This window comes from Trichechus manatus, unplaced genomic scaffold (assembly GCF_000243295.1).
Source record: "Trichechus manatus latirostris isolate Lorelei unplaced genomic scaffold, TriManLat1.0 scaffold00006, whole genome shotgun sequence".
Taxonomy (NCBI): Eukaryota; Metazoa; Chordata; class Mammalia; order Sirenia; family Trichechidae; genus Trichechus; species Trichechus manatus.
Genome location: NW_004443942.1, coordinates 23,346,666 through 23,365,401, shown reverse-complemented (window position 1 = coordinate 23,365,401; position 18,736 = coordinate 23,346,666).

The following is an 18,736-nucleotide window of genomic DNA, read 5'->3' as shown; positions in this document are numbered from 1 at the left end:
ATGCACTGTTTCTGCCAAAGATCTAGGCTGGTAGGAAATAAGTCTGTAGTTGCTGGTGGCCATCCCTGATAATGGAGCCAAAACAGAGGAAAGAAGATCTAAAAGATGCGTGAGTGACGTTTCTAATATCATTGTTTGAGCACCTACACACAGTCATACCTGAAGTCTAACCTTTTCAGCCCCATAAGTCTTTAAAATTCTTCTGCAATTAAGCCGCTTGGAATTGGGTTTCTGCCACTTGAAACAGAAAGATTCTTGGCTAATGCATCTTATGCGGGCTTTGAAAGTTCGCCAGTGGGAGGGAACTGAGAAAGAAGGTCTTGCATTTGAGGCAATTCTTTGGAAGTTTAAAGAAACCAATCTTATGAGTTCCCATTGGCAAGAAAGAACTTTTAAAAATTAGAGTGAGGGGATGAGATGTGAAGGTAATGCTATCTACTGTGGTCTTAAATTGTACTGACCCACTAGGACATGGCGGTCTCTCTGGGAAAGAAGCAGAAGGCATCTACCTAACTCTTCAAGGCTGAGATGCCCGTAGCATTGCTCAAGACATCTCCCCAAACTCCTGTCCTTACCAACAGTAAGCCAGCCTATATAAATTTTAATCCACCAGCTCCATAAACAAATCTAAGGCTAGAACTGAAGGCTGTTATCTCAGCCACTTACTGTCTATGTGATTTTGGATTACTTGCTTCACCACGTCTCGGCTTCCTCAGTTATAAAATGGACATATTAATCTTTCTCTCAAAGTTGTTATGCAAATAAAAGGTATGCAAATGCTCCTATAAGAGGAACTTGCACATAGTAGACACTTTGCAATTTTGAGTTCCCTTCTTCCCTTTCTATTTCACAGGGCTGAGTACACAAGAGGTACTTAATAAACTTATGTAGGATGCTTGTTTCATCCTTATGCAGATCAGCACAACTTTGCATGGGTTTTACTTAGTGCATCTACTCTCAACAAAACAAATAAAGACAGCCATTTTATATTTAAGGTAAGCCATCAAAATCTGAGCAATCTCTCAACTACAACAACATTTACTGAATACCTTTCATGTGCCAAGCACTATACCAAGCCCAATAATATAGGGGTGACTATGACACAGCCCTGACCTCAAGGAGCTCCCAGTCCAACCTTAGCTATAGGGTATGGATAGATAATGAGCAACGGTGACTCCTTTACAAAGACTCTGACTTCGGGGGTTAGAAAAAACATAAAGGATCATTTAATCCAACTATCTCCTCTCTCTCACCTGACATTCACAACCTTCATACAACATACTCATGATTGTTCAGCCAATGCTTGAATACTTCTCTTGATGGGAGACTCACTCCCCTCCCCCGCGGGTTGCCTAGTGTGTCTTCGCAAGGCTCCAATCATTAAGTACAGATAGGAAGTTTTCTCTGACCTGAAAGTGTCAGCTATTCTATCAGCTCTCTGCCTGAATCTGACAGAGAACAAAATGGGGATTAGATACGTGTGGTGGTTTCAGCATGAGACAGTCACTCGATTTAATGCCAAATACAAAACAGAGAAGAAGCAGGGAATGCATTTGCCAAAGGGAGCCCTCCCCATGGGCTTTGGCTTCGCCCCAAACTATTTGACAAAGAGCCACAAAGATGGCATGGTCAGAACAAATCCTCCAAATGGATGTGTTGCTCCAAGGGTGGAAAAATCTTTGGCCTCCATGAAAACAATTTTTAAATTATCATGAACATTTCCTCTCAAATTAGTTATTGCTTATTTTCACTTTTATTTTTAAAAACCTCTCACTTCCCTAGTCACTGAGAGCTTCGATACTCAGCATTAGTCCTTCTCTTTAAATCGGTTTCCTCTGTCTAGACCTGCACTGTTCGACATGGTAGCCACTAGCCACAGTCAAATAAAATCAAAATTTCTTTTCCTCACTCCCACTAGCCACATTTCAAGGGCTCGATAGCCACTGCATTGGACAGCACAGATATAGAATGTTTCCATCATCACAGTAAGATTTTTGGACAGCCCTGGTCTACTCTAGAGTGACTTTGCCCTCATATATGTTTATTAATACGGAGGAAACTAGTGTAGATTTCTGAATCAGACCTAGAGTCTAATCCCAGCTCTGTGGTCTTAGTAACTGTATGACCTTGGACAAATTATTGCTCCTCCATGAGCTCCACTTCCAATTGCTCCTCCCATAAGATGTCTCTTGGGATGCCTCAGCCCATACACATTGTTTGAACTTCCCATTACATCATTGGCTACACTCTGCCCTGGATCTGAGTTATTGACACGTTTCCAGTTTTCCCACTAGACGATGAGCTCCCGGAGACACATTCATCTTTGCTTCCCCCATGGTGCAGTGCCAGTCTCCCAGCAAGGTCTCAATAGATACTAGATATTAGATTGAATTAAGTCACCTACTTTATGATGTAAGCCAGATTTGCATCAGGTGAAATTCATGGTCTGTCTTGCTGCCTCTAAGAAAAACCCAAGACTTGAAGAACTAAGAAGCTGGTTAGATAGGACATCAGTGGGTCAGTATAATAGCAGTAAGGCAGTGGTGGTTCAATGGAGAGTTCTCAACTTCCTGAGGGAGACCTCCTTCAATTCCCAGCCAATGCACCTCGTGCACAATCACTATCTATCTGTCAGTGTAGGCTTGCATGTCGCTATGATGCAGAACAGGTTTCGGAGGAGCTTCTAGACTAAGACAGACTAGGAAGAAAGGTCTGGTGATCTACTTCTGAAAATCAGCCAGTGAAAACTCTGTGGATCACAATGGTGCACTCCACAACCACCATGGGGATGGCACAGGACCAGGCAGCATTGTGCAGGAGGTTGCCATGAGTTGGGGGCTGACTCCAGGGCAGCTAACATCAACAACATAATAACATTAGAGTAGCAAATGCGTACTGAACACTTACCATATACCAGGCACTGTACTAAATGTTTACATATGTTTAATCTTCACAGACATCCAATGAGTTTGATACAAGCATCACCCACCAATTTGCAGATGAGGAAACTGAGATTCAGAGAGGTTGGATGATTTCCCTCTAGGGAGCACAGCAAGTCAGAGACAGAACTGGTGTTGAATCTAGGCTGTCTGACTCCAGAGACCTCAGCTGGACACTCCACTGAGCTACTTCCTGTGGGGCACTAATAGGGTCAGCAGCCCTGTTGCTGCCCTCACCCTGCAGCTGCAGGTGCTCCAGGGGCAGTCAACCTAAAGGCCCCAAGCTTAGATTTGCACAATGAAACGAGCCTCAAGTACTGAGCTTGGAAGACAAGTGAAGAAATTCACATTGGATAGCAATTGGGTATACGGTTGAGACTTAGCTTTCCAAATCGTTTTTTATAAGTCATAGTGCACACTCAGGATTTTTGCCCTCAGACTGTGCATGCGTATTCACTTCAACAGAGCAATTTCTCTTTGAGTGACTTATTCTAAGGGAATAATCAGGAACATGTATGCACCACAATTTAACCACATGAAAATTCATTATGGCACTGTTTGTAAAAGGGAATAAACAGGAACAACCAAAATGTCCAACAATGGGGGGTTGATGAAATAAACCATGTTTCAGTCACAAGATGAAAACTAGTCATTCAAAAAATTATGTGGAAGTGATCTACTTAATGTCATGGAAAAGTTTTTGCGCCCTATTATGTTGGGAGGGGGCGGGAGCAGGCTGCAAAGCAGTTTGCAGTTTGTGGTCCACTTTTTGCTAGGTGAAGGTAGAGAGAGACCTCTGGAAAGAAAAACACCACCTGTTAACTCTGGGTAGAAGGATTCAGGTGATGTTTTCCCTTGCTTTTGCTTACTTGTATTTTCTAGTTTTAAGTAGCATGTAATTTCTCATGGAATTAAATGTTTGTTTTTTTTTTTTAATGGTTTTTAAAAATCCTTCTAGGAGATCATTTTTGGGATCCCCATTTCTGCCTGGGCCCTCACCCCTGCTCCTCTTCCCATAAAGGGTTGTCTCTCTGGAGGAGTCTGGGGTAGACTCACAGCGGTGCACACACAGCACTTGCCCATTCCTGGGCTAACAATTGGCCTGTGGTTTTTATGTGCAAGGCTATTTATTTTCCAATCAGAGGCATTGAGTGAGGACTTCTGGGGGTAAACCAGTAGCTCTGGGCAGCTTTGAAGCATCTCAAGTGGGAGGTTTTGTCCCTGGAAGATTTAGGAGGGAAGGCTCTCTGGGACTGTTTTATTGGCTTTTTTTACATATCTATAGCCCCAGAGTGGGATGGGGGCACTGCTCGGTGAGGACGGACCTCCCTAAGAGCCAAAAACCTCAGAAACCAAGCGGAATATTGGAAACTTCTCAAACACTGGCCCCTGGACTCCCACCTCAACCATACCCCTAGAGACCCCTTCCTTTTCTCTGTATTTTCTTCTGATGGATGTGTAACATAGAAGGAGACAACATGAACTTTGCAATCAGACAGACGTGGACTGGAACCATGGACAAGTTAACTTCTCTGAATTACAAATAAAGGTCCCATCTGTAAAATGGGCCAATAATAGATGCTATTTCATATCACAGAAAGTTCTGAAGAATGAATAAGGAAATGGCTGGAAAAGTGCTTAGCATAATGCCTGGCACATAATAAGCACTCTTTCAGTGGAATGTGTTATTCTTTTCTCTCTCTCTTTCTTTCCTTCCTTCCTTTCTTCCTCCTTCCCACAGGTTAAAGTTGGGCTAACCCAATCCTGCAGCCAGAAGAGAGTTGCAAGTGCCAATAGACTCCTTTCTCCATCAGTACCTAGAACTCTGCCCCAGAAATTTTGCAAACTCCCAGCTCCAAACTCACACACACACACACACACACACACACACACACACACACACACACACACACGCCAGCCCCGAATGTTGTTTTCAGTGTAGCCTTCCCATTTCCCACTGACTCAGGTCCTGGTGCAGAGACAAATTGGACGAGCAGAGTGTAAATGTTACCACTTTGGCTCCTCCTCAAGTGGGGCCGAGCACAGATGTTTGCAGGGACCACGGTGGCCCGGTAAGAATGGGGGCATTGTGTGCGGGCTCACACAAAGGCCCAGTGGCCCTGCTCGCCTGCCAGCCTCCGAGCATCCCCTCTTTACGCATTGATTTATTAGGCCAGGGATGAATGAAAACGTAATTAATATTACTGAAGCATTAGAGTCTATTTAATTTAAATGCCACTGAATATTTCACTTTCAGCTGGGAGTGACAATGTGCTCCGGCCCGGCTGGTGAAAGCCGGGGCCATCTGTTACCCCGGTGAAGGAGGGAGACAAGGGAGACCGAGAGTGCAGGGCTTTGTGGACATTCCAAAGGTCCGTGATCATCATTCAACTCAAGGGCAGCCAAACTGCATTCCTCTGCAGGAGCTTCTCGGCCTGGATGGGGCTTCCAGAACTGGGAGGGGGAGAATGCGAAAATGAAGAGACCTGCCCCGCACCAAAAGAGCCCACCGGGAGGCCGGGAATCTGCAGCAGGAGGAGGGGAAGGAAAAGACATAAATATAGGGCTGGTTAGGGAATTGCTACATTTTAAGAATGAGGGGCTAGAGGCTAGAACTGCGCTGTCCAACGCGGTAAACGCTAGCCACGTGTGTGTGGCTATTTCCATTTAAATTAAAATCAATTGAAAGTAAATAAAATTTAAAATTCTGTCTCTCAAACCCACTAGCCACACTGCAAATGTTCAATAGCCACATTTCCGTCGTTGCAGAAATTTCTGGACAGCACTGTACTAGAAGGCAGCTGACTACATAGTTAAAGGGAGAGTGGCCTCCAGAAATCTGCCTGAAGAATCCTGATTGGTTGGTTTTAGGTCTCTCTGAGCCTCCAAGAATCCAAGAGCAGGTGCCATGGAGACAGATCTTACGGGTTCAAATCCCAGTTCTGTCACTTGTAAGCTGGGTGACCTTCAGCAAGTTATTTAATCTCTGTATACCTCAGTTTCTTCATCTGTAAAATGGGGATAATAACAGGACTTGACCGTGTTATTGGAAAAATAATTGTAAAATGCTTCCAACAGTGCCTGGCGCACAGAAAAAATAAGACATATGTAAACTATTATTAGTGGAGGGCGCTAAAGAGAAGAATGACTGTGGACTAAAGGGTGAATGTTGCCCTAGGGTCTGAGTTGAGGGGATATATTAGTTTCCTAGAGCTGCCGTAACAAACTACCACAAAGTAGGTGACTTTAAACAATGGAAATTTATTTTTCTCACAGTTCTGGAGGCTAGTTGTCCAAATTCAGGGGGTTGGCAGGGGCACATTCTCTCTGAAGGCTCAAGGGTTCTGTCTTGTCTTTATCAGCTTCTGGCAGCCCTGGGCATTCCTTGGCATGTAGAAAACAAGCAAACCCACTGCCATCGAGTCGATTCTGACTCATAGCGACCCTGTAGGACAGAGTAGAACTGCCCCGTAGGGTTTCCGAAGCTGTAATCTTTACAGAAGCAGACTGCCTCATCTTTCTTTCCATGGAGCAGCCGGTGGGTTCGAAACGCTGACCTTTTGGTTAGCGGAAGCATCGTCATACGGCTGTCTTTCCTTTGTCTGTCTCTGGGTCTCTTCTCTTTTATAAGACACTACTATGATTGGATTAGGACCCACCCTTCCCTCGTATAACCTCGTGTTAACCGATAACATCTTCAAAGACCTTATTTCTGAACGTGACCTTGTACCAGGGTTAGGACTTCAGCGTATCTTTTTTGGAGACATAATTCAATCTATAACAAGGGATTTGTGCGTTTTGAATTCAACAGAATAAATCTCCAGGCAGCCAGCTGGGGGGTTAGATCGCAGGTTTCTGGATTTCTGGGGCTAGGTGAAGGGGTGGGGGATCCCAGGGCACTGGGTGCAGCGGCGGCAGCAGCAGCCACAGCCGCGGCCGCAGCAGGAGGGAGAGGTTCGGTCCTTGGTGGGACGATAATTAGCCCGGTGGGTTCTCTCATAATTGGGATCATTTGTTCTCCTGGTTTTTTCTCTGACAAACTGATTCCATGCCAGGGGAAAGCTGTGTGACTCACACCTTGCCATGCCAATTAGCTGATAAACATCAAACGTAAACAAAGATGGCCTAATTAAAACCAGTCACTGAACCTCTGTGAACATTTTGTCAAAATTGCACCAACATTCTGCACCCAGGCTTGTGCTGGGTCCGCAAGCTAAATGAGGGATTCTATGGAGAATCTGCAGATGTCCCTCAGGAGGGGCCCGGAAGTTGACGGAGGAAGCAGGCAGAAGGCAAAGGAAGGGATTAGTTCAGCCACTTCCATTGGGCCCTCCGGCTATTCCAGGTGCAAACCTCCACACCCAAGGTTCTCATGTGCTCATGTGGCTAATGTTCATGGCTGCCATTTGGCACCAAGAAGCCATCCTGGGGTTTATTTTTGTATCCGTGTGTGATGTTTCAGTTGGGTATCTGTTTTGCACCTTGGGTGTAGATAATCCTAAAACTCTCAAATCACTGTCACATAGCCACTGAACCTCCCTATGACTCAGTTTTCCTCCTGAAAAATGAGAGTAGTACTCACCATGACCACTCAATGTCATGGTAAGAAATCAAATGAGCCTGGGGACATGAAAGCACTTTGCAAAGATAAAAGTACAATTCCCCTTGGAGTTGTTTTGTCTGGCCCAGTGGAAAGAGAGCAACTTTTGGAATTGGATGCACTTCAGTCCAGACCTCAGCTCTGTCGCTTGCTGACTGTGTGGATAAGCCACTTAACCATTCTAAGCTTCCGTTTCCTTACCTAGAAAACGGGGCTGGTGATACACGGCCAAAGTAAAAATTAAAGGTGGCAATGTATGCAAAGTACTCACCACAGGGCCTGGCACCTACTAAGGGCTTGAAGATGTTTGTTTCCTATCTTTCCACTCCTTTTCCAGAGGTGGGAAGAGGAATCACTGAAAAGAAGGAGGAGGAGGAAGAGGAAGGAGAAGGAAAAAGAGGAGGAAAAGAAGACAGCTTTCATATGCCCTAGCCGCTATACAGATAGACCCTTCACTTCATCCTTTGATTCTCTCTTTTCATAACTTAACCACATTTAAGTCCCAGCTCCTTAACATGGCAAAAAAGACACTGTGGTCTGACCCCTACTCCTCCTGCCCCATCCCTCCTTGGCTCTCCCTCCAATACCCTGCCCTCATGTTCCAGCCATACTGAATTATTTGTGGTTATTTGAATGCACTAGGCAGCTTCACATTGCTGTCATTTTTCATACGCTGTTCCCTCTACCTGGAATTACCTCCCCCACATATGGTGAAAAGTTTCTGAACTCTTAAGACTCTGCTCAAATCTCTGTGAAGATTTTTTCAAACACCCTCCTCCCTGCCTCCTTCAACCTGAAGAAATGACTGCTCAAGCTGCTCTTCTACTGTATCCTATATTCTCAATCATTATGTAATAGTGCAAAAGTGCATTTTTAAAAGATGCATAAATGCATGCATAAGTGCATCAATAAATAAATGGTTGAAATATGTGCCAGGTATTTGTACTAGGCACTGGAGAAACAAACGTGAATGTGATCCAGTCCCTGCCTTCAAGGATTCAAAATATGGTAGGATTCAAAGTTGGCCTTCACTGAGTTACCAGATGCTTTAATGAAAGCAAAACTCCTGCACTGGACTGTGATTGCCTGGAGGGGAGGAACTTTGTCTTAGGTGTATTGTATCCCCACCACCCACCACAGTGCCTGGACAAAGTAGGAACACCATACTTTTTTGAAGGAATGAATGAATAATCGGTTGAATACATGAATGAATAAATAAGCAACCCCTCCTCCATTGCTTATTTATCAATGGTTTGCCTTCCACCTCTCCACCTGACCCACAGTGGTCTCTCCAATCAGGTTTTCTCTGGATATCCCCAGGACAGAGCTCCGTCCAGTGCCCCGTGCTGCAATGCACTCACGAAGGAACTCCTCTCTTTTCTATTATAAATCTTTTTACTGTTTTGCCCCCAGAAAACATGTATTGTAAAAAACTAGGAAAAACAAGTAAGTGGGAAAAAATAGAAAATAAAATCACCTGTAGACAGCCAGCATGATCTCTTTGGTCTACATTGCTCCAGACCTCTGTTTATGTCGCCCACATGCATGCAGAACAACAAACAATTGCATGCACAGACTTGGGAATCAGATGGCCTGGGCTCAACTCCCAGCTATTCACTTTCTGGCAGAGATCCTTAAGTAAGATCCTTAACCTCTGTGGCCCATTACCTCCATGAATAGCTACCGCCTTTGCCCTGAGACCAGGCAAACTGGATGGTGCCTGTCTACCATTACTAAACATTTTGATCAAAGAGTCTATAGAAGAATCCTGATCAAAAGGGGAGAAATGCAGAACAGAATTTCAAATTCCCATGGAATCCAGACTTTCTGGATGCACTGAGGCTGGAAGAACCCCCAAAACTATTGCCCTGAGATAATCTTTAAACCTTAAACCAAAAATATCCCCTGAAGTCTTCTTTAAACCAAGTAATAGTTTACTTTAATTAGAAGGAATGTCTGCCTTGAACATTGTGCTCTTTTGAGAACTACCTATATGGAATCAAAATGACAACAGCAACTTGAAAGATTAGATAAAAAACTTAGGGGGCAGTGAGTTTATGTTAATGAGTGGGGATCAATTTGAAAAAGGAGGAAGAGAATGGTTGCACAACTTGGAGAATATAATCAATGTCACTGAATTATACATGTAGAAATTGTTGAATTGGTGTATGTTCTGCTGTGTATATTCTCAACAAAAATAAATAAATGTTTTTAAAAAAATCTTTAGAACTCAAATGTAAATCCATTCACCTAAGGACAGATGATACAAAGGACCAAAGTCCATTAAATGGAGACGAGACTGTCTCTTTAACAAATGGTGCTGGCAAAAGTAAATGTCTATCTGTAAAAAAATGAAACAGGACCCATACCTCACACTATACACAAAAACTAATCAAAAATGAATCAAAGACCTAAATATAAAACCTAAAACTATAAAGATCATGGAAGAAAAAATAGGGACAATGTTAGAGGCCCTAATATATGGCATAAATAGAATACCAAACATAACTAAAAATCCACAAACAGCACAAGATGAACTGGATAAATGAGACCTCCTAAAAATTAAACGCTTATACTCATCAAAATCTTTCTCCAAAAGAGTAAAAAGAAAAACTACAGACTGGGAAAAAAAATTTGGCTATGATGTACCCGATAAGGGTCTAATCTCTCAAATTAATAGAAAACTTCAACACCTCAACATTAAAAAGATAAACAATCCAATTAAAAACATATGAACAGACACTTCACCAAAGAAGACATTCAGGCAGCTAACAAACACATGAGGAAATGCTCGCAATCATTAGCCATTAGAAAGATGCAAAATAAAACTACAATGAGATACTATCTCATCCCAACAATAATGGCACTAATCAAAAAGCAGAAAATAACAAATGTTGGTGAGGTTGTGGGGAGATTGGAACTCTTATACACTGCTGGTGGGAATGTAAAATGGTGCTACCACTATGGAAAATGGTATGATGCTTCCATAAAAAGCTAGATACACCATATGATTCAGCAATCCCACTTATAGGTATATGTCTGTCATAGATTGAATTGTGTCCCCCAAAAATATCTGTCCACTTGGCTGGGTCATGATTTCCAGTATTGTATAATTGTGTACGATTTTGTAATCTGATGTGATTTCCTTATGTGTTGTAAATTTAATCACTATGCTCTAATAAGATGGATTAGCGGCAGTTATACTGATGAGGTATACAAGATTGGATAGTGTCTTAAGCCAATCTCTTTTGAGATATAAAAGAGAGAAGTGAGCAGAGACACATGGGAACCTCATACCACCAAGAAAACAGTGCCAAGAGCAGAGCACATCCTTTGGACCTGAGGTTCCTGCACTGAGTTGCTCCCAGACAAGGGGAAGACTGATGTATCACAAGGACCTTCCTCCAGAGCCGACAGAGACAGAAAGCCTTCTCCTGGAGCTGATGCCCTGAATTTGGACTTGTAGCCTACAGGACTGTGAGAGAATAAAATTCTCTTTGTTAAAGCCATCCACTTGTGATATTTCTGTTATAGCAGCACTAGACGCCTAAGACAATATCCTAAAGAAATAAGAGCTATAACACAAATAGACATATGCACAACCATGCTTGTTGCAGTATTATTCACAATTGCAAAGGATGGAAACAACCTAAGTGCCCATCAACAGATGATAAATGGATAAACAAACTGTGGTACTTACACACAATGGAATACTATGCAATGATAAAGAATAACCATGAATCTGTGAAACATCTCACAACATGAATGAATTTGGAAGACATTATGCTGAGTGAAATAAGTCAATCACAAGAGGACATATATTGTATGAGACCACTATTATTAAAAGAAAAGTTTTATACACAGAAAAAAAAATTCTTTGATGGTTACCAGGGATGGGAGGGAGAGGGAGGAAAAATTACTAACTAGATAGAAGACACATGTTAATATTGGTGAAGGGAAAGGCAATGCACAATATGGGGGAAGTCAGTAAAACATGAGCAAGGCAAAGGAAGACACTGAGAGGAAAGCAAAGAATAAAGGCAACTATGTTAATTACTATAACATAGACAATCCTGCAACAATAGTATTAACAAACAATAATCTACGAATGGAAACATAGATAGATTGGTATGCTAAACAGGTGTAGGAGGGTGTAAGGGAGTACACCCACCACAGATACAGATTTGGTGGTGGATATTTCTACATACGTAATTGTAGGTGTTGCATGTAGATTAATATAGACAATAGAGTACACAAGGAGCACAGTCATGGAAACCACTTAGATGTAACCAAACACCTGACAAGATGAAGTTCCTACACTTGAAGGCAAAGGAGCATAGACTCTGTGGACATCTACATCAATTGGCACAACATAGCTCATTAAAAAAAAGTTCTGCATCCTACTCTGGTGAGTAGTCTCTGGGGTCTTAAAAGCTTGCAAGCAGCCATCTAAGATACATCTATTGGTCTCTTACTGTCCAGAGCAGAGTAGAGTGAAGAAAACCAAAGAATCAAGGGAGCAATTAGTCCAAAGGACTGATGGACCGCATGAACCACAGCCTACACAAGTCTAAGACCAGAAGAACTACCACTACTGACCGCTCTGACTGAGATCACAACAGAGGGTCCAAGACAGAGCGGGAGGAAAATGTAGAACAAAAAAATCAAATTCACAAAAAACATCAGATTTACTGGTCTGACAGAGACTGGAAGAACCCCCGAGACTATGGCCCTAAGACACCCTTCTGAACTGGAACTGAAGCCATTCCTAGAGACCACCTTTCAGCCAAACCATAGACAGGCCCATAAAATAAACAATAACAGCTGAGAAGAACATGTTCCTTAGAACAATCAATTATATGAGATAAAAACGACAACATTTGCCCTAAAGCAAAGACGAGAAAGAAGGGGTATAAAATCCGGGAGAAAGGAAATGGGGAACCCAGGGAGGAAACGGGGGAGTGCTGACACATTGAAAGGAATGCAACCAATGTCATGGAATACTTTATGTCAAACTATCAAATAGGAAAATAATTTGCTCTGTAAACTTTCACCTAAAGCACAATAAAAATTTTAAAAAAAAGATCTTTAACCTCTGTATGCCTCAGTTTCTTCATCTATAAAGTGGTATAATGATTATGCCTACCTCAACATTGTTATGAGGATTAACCAAGTGAATACATGTAAAGTACTTGGTACTTAGTAAGAGCTCAATACACATTAACTGTTCTCACTCAGACTATTTAGTAAAGACTTCCAGTGCTATTCCAGTGACCCAAAGCCACCCATGATCAAGGAGGGTGTAAATGACTTGACAGTGACTCTGAGATGAGTCACCTCAGGTTGCAGCTCTGAATGTTATGATTATTTCTCCCAAATGCTGGTTTCTGTGTCAGTACTGAGAGCAGACCTGGGGCTTAAACATGGATGGTGCTTAAGACAAGGCTAGTTTCACTGAACCTTCCTAACGTAAACAAAAGGATTAAGGGCCTGGTTAACACCAAGGCCAGGCCAAGTTTGCCTGGATAAACAGAGACACAGTTCACTATCAGTTCTTTAAGCTGTGTCACCCGAATGAGGAAACGCCCACTGAATGCAAGCCTTACCTTGGCCCTCTTGCCAAGAAAGGGCCCTCTTCCTCCTTCAGGCAAGCACCTTAGAAAGGGGCTTTGTCACCAGCCTGGTCCTCCTGAGCCTGGGATCTGCGTGCTGCCTGACCTGAGAAGCACTGGGCCCTCCTGGCACCAGGAACCTGAGCTTGGTTTTGGCAATGGCTGTTTCCAGAACAATCATCGTGAAAGCATTTGGTGTCCTGGAAGGACTGTGAACTTTGGAGCCATCCAGGCTGAGATTTGCATTCATACTCTGCCATTTATAACGAAGGACAAGCTGTTGAAATGCTCAGAGCCTCCGTAAAGCAATACTCGAACTTCCTGGCTGCACTGCCGTGAGGTTTTGAGATGGTGCCGGCACCTGCCTGGCACACAGTAGGTGCCGGTTGTGTGGAGGCTGTCGTTAGAACCCCACAGAGGGAGTGGAGGCGGTGACGGAGCTGGGAGCTCAGAGCAGAAGCCGAAGTCCTGGCTGCCTGCCGCTTCTCACTTGGCAGTGGACAGTGTTCCTGGGTGGGCAAGTGGGAAGACCCCAGGTTGTGCTGATGAGCCTCTAGCTAAAAGACATCCCTTTCATGTACCCAGAGCAGTGGCAGTCCCAGAAGATGAGTAGAGCTGGAAAGGAGATGCAGAAAGGAAGCAGGTTGCTGCCTGTGATGTTTCAGGTGAAGAAATACTTCTTCTGGATAACTGGAGAAGAGAAATGCCTTCACAGTGGCATAGGAGTTGCTGCAGAAATGCCCAAAACCCGCCCTGCTCCCACGTAGTACCATCCCACCACAAGCCTCATTGTTGGACTTCAGGCTCAGATTCCTATTCAAATGCAAACACCAGGAGGCGCCTTTGCATTGTGGTCAAGTGCACAGTGATAGGACTGACGGGTGGCAACTTCACTGAGAACCAGAGTTGATAGGAAAGGGGTAAGGGGTGGAGGGGCTTTGCTCGTGAGGTCAAGGAGGGGTGGACAGAAGGTTCCCAGCTTTGACCAGAGTTAGCTTTGCTACAGGCAGAGGAGCCCATGCTCCAGCATCCCCCGTCCCCCCATTCCCCTCCCGGCCACACACAGAGGACTGCCAGGGAAGTGCATCCTCTGGCAAAGGATACCTGGGTTTGAATCCAGCTCTGACTCTGGTGACTTGTCAAGCCTCTCAACTTCTCTGAGCTTCGGTTTCCTCATCTGTAAAATGAGGACAGGAATACCTACTTCATAGTGCTGTCAGGATGAAAAATCATAAACACCCAATAAATGCTAGCCCTGAAATTTTTCCAGTAGAAGTGTTCCTCCTTTGTGCTGACTGTTCCTTGTGAGAAACCTCCAAAGAAATGGATTTGGGTCCATTAATGGTGGTGCAAGGTTAAGTGCTTGGCTGTTAAGTGAAAGGTTGGTGGTTTGAAAGCTCCATGGGAGAAAGACCTGGCAGTCTGGTCCTGCCATAAAGATTACAACCTACTAAAACCTATGGAGCACCATACACACATCCAAACTCCCTAAGGGACCAAACTGCTATGGTTTCAGGGAACATCTAGCTCTCTTGGCGTAACATAGTTTATAAAGAAAATGTTCTACATTCTACTTTGGTGAGTAGCATCAGGGGTCTTAAAAGCCTGTAAGCAGCCATCTAAGATACTCCATGGGTCTCATCCCATCTGGAGCAAGGGAGAATGAAGAAAACCAAAGACACATGGGAAAGATTAGTCCAAAGGAGTAATGGACCACAACTACCACAGCCTCCTCCAAAATTAGACAGTGCCTGGCTATCACCACCGACTGCTCTGACAGGGATCACAATAGAGGGTCCCAGACAGAGCTGGAGAAAAATGTAGAACAGCATTCTAACTCACACACACACACAAAAGACCAGACTTACTAGCCTGACAGACACTGGAGAAACCTCGAGAGTATGGCCCCCAGACACCCTTTTAGCTCAGTAATGAAGTCATTCCTGAGGTTCACACTTCAGCCAAAGATTCGACAGGACCGTAAAACAAAATGAGACTAAATGGGCACACCAGCCCAGGGGCAAGGACGAGAAGGCAGGAGAGGACAGGAAAGCTGGTAATGGGGAACCTGAGGTTGAGAAGGGGAGAGTGCTCACGTGTTGTAGGGTTGGCAACCAATGTCACAAAACAACATGTGTATTAATTGTTCAATGAGAAACTAGTTTGTTCTGTAAAACTTCATCTAAATTATGATTTAAAAAAGTGGCGGGGGGGACCTCTGGAGCAGTTCTAGTCTGTCACATAGGGTTGCTATGAGTCAAAAATCAGCCCTATGACAGACAACAACAATAAAACCCAGCAGGACCCAATGTGATATGGTGTCCTGGATTGTATCTGCAACCAAAAATGGACATTAGCAGAAAAATTGGTTAAACCCAAATAAAGTCTGCACTTTGGTTAACAGTATTTAATAATGCTAATTTCTTCATTTTGATAAGTATACCGTGATTATATAGGATGTTAGCAAGGGAAGCTGGGTGAAAGTTATGCAGGAGCTCTCTGTACTATATTTGCAACTCTTTGTAAATCTAAAATTATTTCTAAATAAAAAGTTTTTAAAAATAGCAGAAAGTAAACAGCATCCCATTGCCCTTATTCCTGTTCTTCCATACACATTTCTTTTATTATTTTATGTAAATAATAAAAAGGAAAAGCAATTACCATTTCAGCATTTCCTATGTATCAGGCAACACATCATCCCATTTAATCCCGACAACCTTAAAAACAGGTATTTCTATTCTCATTTTTTAGAGGATGGAAACTGAGGCTCACAAGACTGTCCAGCTACAAAATGGCAGAGGGCTTATAACCATTTCTGTCTGGTTCTAAAGTCCATACTCTTTCCACTGGAAGAAAAAAAAAAGGGGGGTGTAAGTGGAGGCTGCAGTCTTTCATCTTTGACAAAACAGTCAGATTTAAGATCCAGTGCCTCAGTGGGACCAATCCTGTGGGTTAGAGATATTGTCAGAGGGTGGAGAGTCTATACACACACCAAGCATTGCCTGAAAATTAAGTATGTAAAAGTAGTAATACTCATCAGTGTTATTTATTATCACAAAAAAATAAAATAAAATAAATAAAAAATAGGCTAAATGGCAAACAATTGGGAATTTTACTTAGTTGTGGAATATCCAAATATTATGGATTGAATTTGTGTCCCCAAAAAAGATATGTTGAAGTCTTACTCCCTGTACTTGTGAACATGAACTTGTTTGGAAACAAGGTCTTTGAAGATGTTATCAGTTAACATGATGTCAGACCGGAGTAGGGTTGGTCCTAATCCAGTATGAGAGGCATCCTTATAAAAGAAAACTAGAGACACAGAGGGTAGATGGCCATGTGATGACAGAGGCAGAGGTTGGAGTGATGCATCTGCAAGTCAAGGAATACCAAGGATTGTCAGGAACCACCAGAAGTCAGGAGAGACAAGGAAAGATCTTCTTCTAGATCCTTCAGAGAAAGCATGGCCCTGCTTACACCCTGAACTCAGACTTGTAGTCTCCAGAACTGTGAGACCATAAATTTCTGTTCTTATAAGCCTCCCAGTTTGTGATACTTTATGAAAGCCCTAGGACACTAATACACCAGTGTTATAGGCAGCATCTTGAGGAAAGGCTCAGAGCAGAATGGACTTCTGAGGAGTTAAGGTGGGAATTAGAATAATGTCCACCTGTTAGCTTTGTGACACTGGGCAGGTCACTCAATCTCCCTCCAAAATGGAGTTCCCTCTCAGTGTTTTGAGGATTCGTGAGCTACTGTGGGTAAAACACAGGGCCTGGTCCTCACTGGATGTATGACATAATGCCTCTTTCTACCTGGAGGGCAGATGTGCTCCAAGGACAAAAACCTCCCCTTTTTTCAGGATTGGATTTAAGATTCAAGATTCCCATCACTTAAAAAATATCTTTTAGTGTTCATTGGTTGTGAACGTGGTGAGGAGGAAGAAGCAAATGCTGGAAAGGTACAAAGTGTTGGGAGAATAGCAACATGCAGGGAAAGAGCCTGACCCATGTGGAGACTGCGTGGTGTACTGGTTAGAAACACAGACTGTGGAGTAAGAAAGATCTGGATTTAACCCTGGCTTGGCTATTTTCTGGCTGGGCTGGCTTCAAAAGTCTCCCCTGAATTCCATTTCCTACTATGTGAAATAAGGAGACTGAGGAGCCCTACCTTGGAGAGCTCTTATGACCATTGGGGGAGCTCTGTGTTGGTAGTGCAGAGGTTAAGAGCTACGACTGCAGACCAAAAGGTGGGCATTTCAAAACCACCAGCTGCTTATTGGAAACCCTACAGGGCAGTTCTACTCTGTCCTATAGTGTCACTATGAGTCGACTGGATGGCAACGAGTTTGGTTTTGGTTTGGGGTGTTACAGCAGAGTTTCTGGGTGGTGTAAGCTGTTAATGGGCCTGGCTGCTAACTGAAAGGTTGTAGGTTAGAGTCCACCTAGAGATGCCTCGAAAGAAAGGCCCGGCAATCTACTTCTGAAACATCGTCTATTGAAAACCCTATGGAGCACAGTTCTACTCTGACACACATGGTATCACCATGAGTAGGAACTGAATTTTATTGTTGGTTTTGGTGTTAACAACACCTGGCACGCAATAGGTGCTGGAAGAATATCAGTTCCTCTGTCCTTCCCTCACATCCCACATCACTTATGTGGGCTAGACTTTGTTTTTCAAGCATGAAAACCCGTCTTGTTCCGTCTGCCTGCAATTCTGACCACTTTTCCACAGAGATCTCTGGTCATCAGCCTCACATTAAACTCACACCAGGCTGGAGAGTTCCTTCTCAAAACATCAAAAGGACGCTATTTTCCCCTCCCTGACTCCCCCTGCAGGGCTGGCTGCCTTCAGCTTCTCCCTGAACCCTCCCCGCTGCCTCTCTGCTCATGTTCTGCCCTTCACCCACACAGCATGCCCACCATGCCTCACCATCTCATCCTTCAAGGCTCAGCATACTCGGGCAGTCTGAGCCGACGCAATAGCCCCTCGATGATCTCCCAGCTCTGTGCCTGACCCTAGCCCCCACCAACTTACAGCTGACAGAGTGATTTTTTTAAAAAACGTAAATTAGATCATGTCACTCCTCTCCCAAGACTCTCCACCATAGGCTTCTCACCCTTAGAATAAAATCTAAACCCCTTCCCTGCCTCAAGGTCCTGCTCAGTGGCCCTGCTACCCTCCAGCTGTTTCTGCCTGTCCCCACACTCACCACTCTCCAGCCACGCTGGCCTTCGACTCTGTCCTTCAAACAAACTGTCTCTGTCCTGGCTCAGGGCTTGGTGATCCTTTGTATGCTTTCCTCAAATCTCCACAGAGCTGCCACTTTCTCATCTTTCAGACCTCTACTCCAACGTCCGCTCTTTAGAAAGACCTGCCCCGACCACCCTGGCTCACCCAGCTGCCTCCACCCGACCTCTACCCAGCTCTGCTGGCTTTCACCACTTTATCATATCGTAGCTTTTTCCTAGCTGATATGGGTGTCAAAAAATATCTCTTTTTTGCATGAAACCCAAAGGGATCTACATAAACGGAAAAACATACCATGCTCATGGATAGGCAGACTCAACATTGTGAAAATG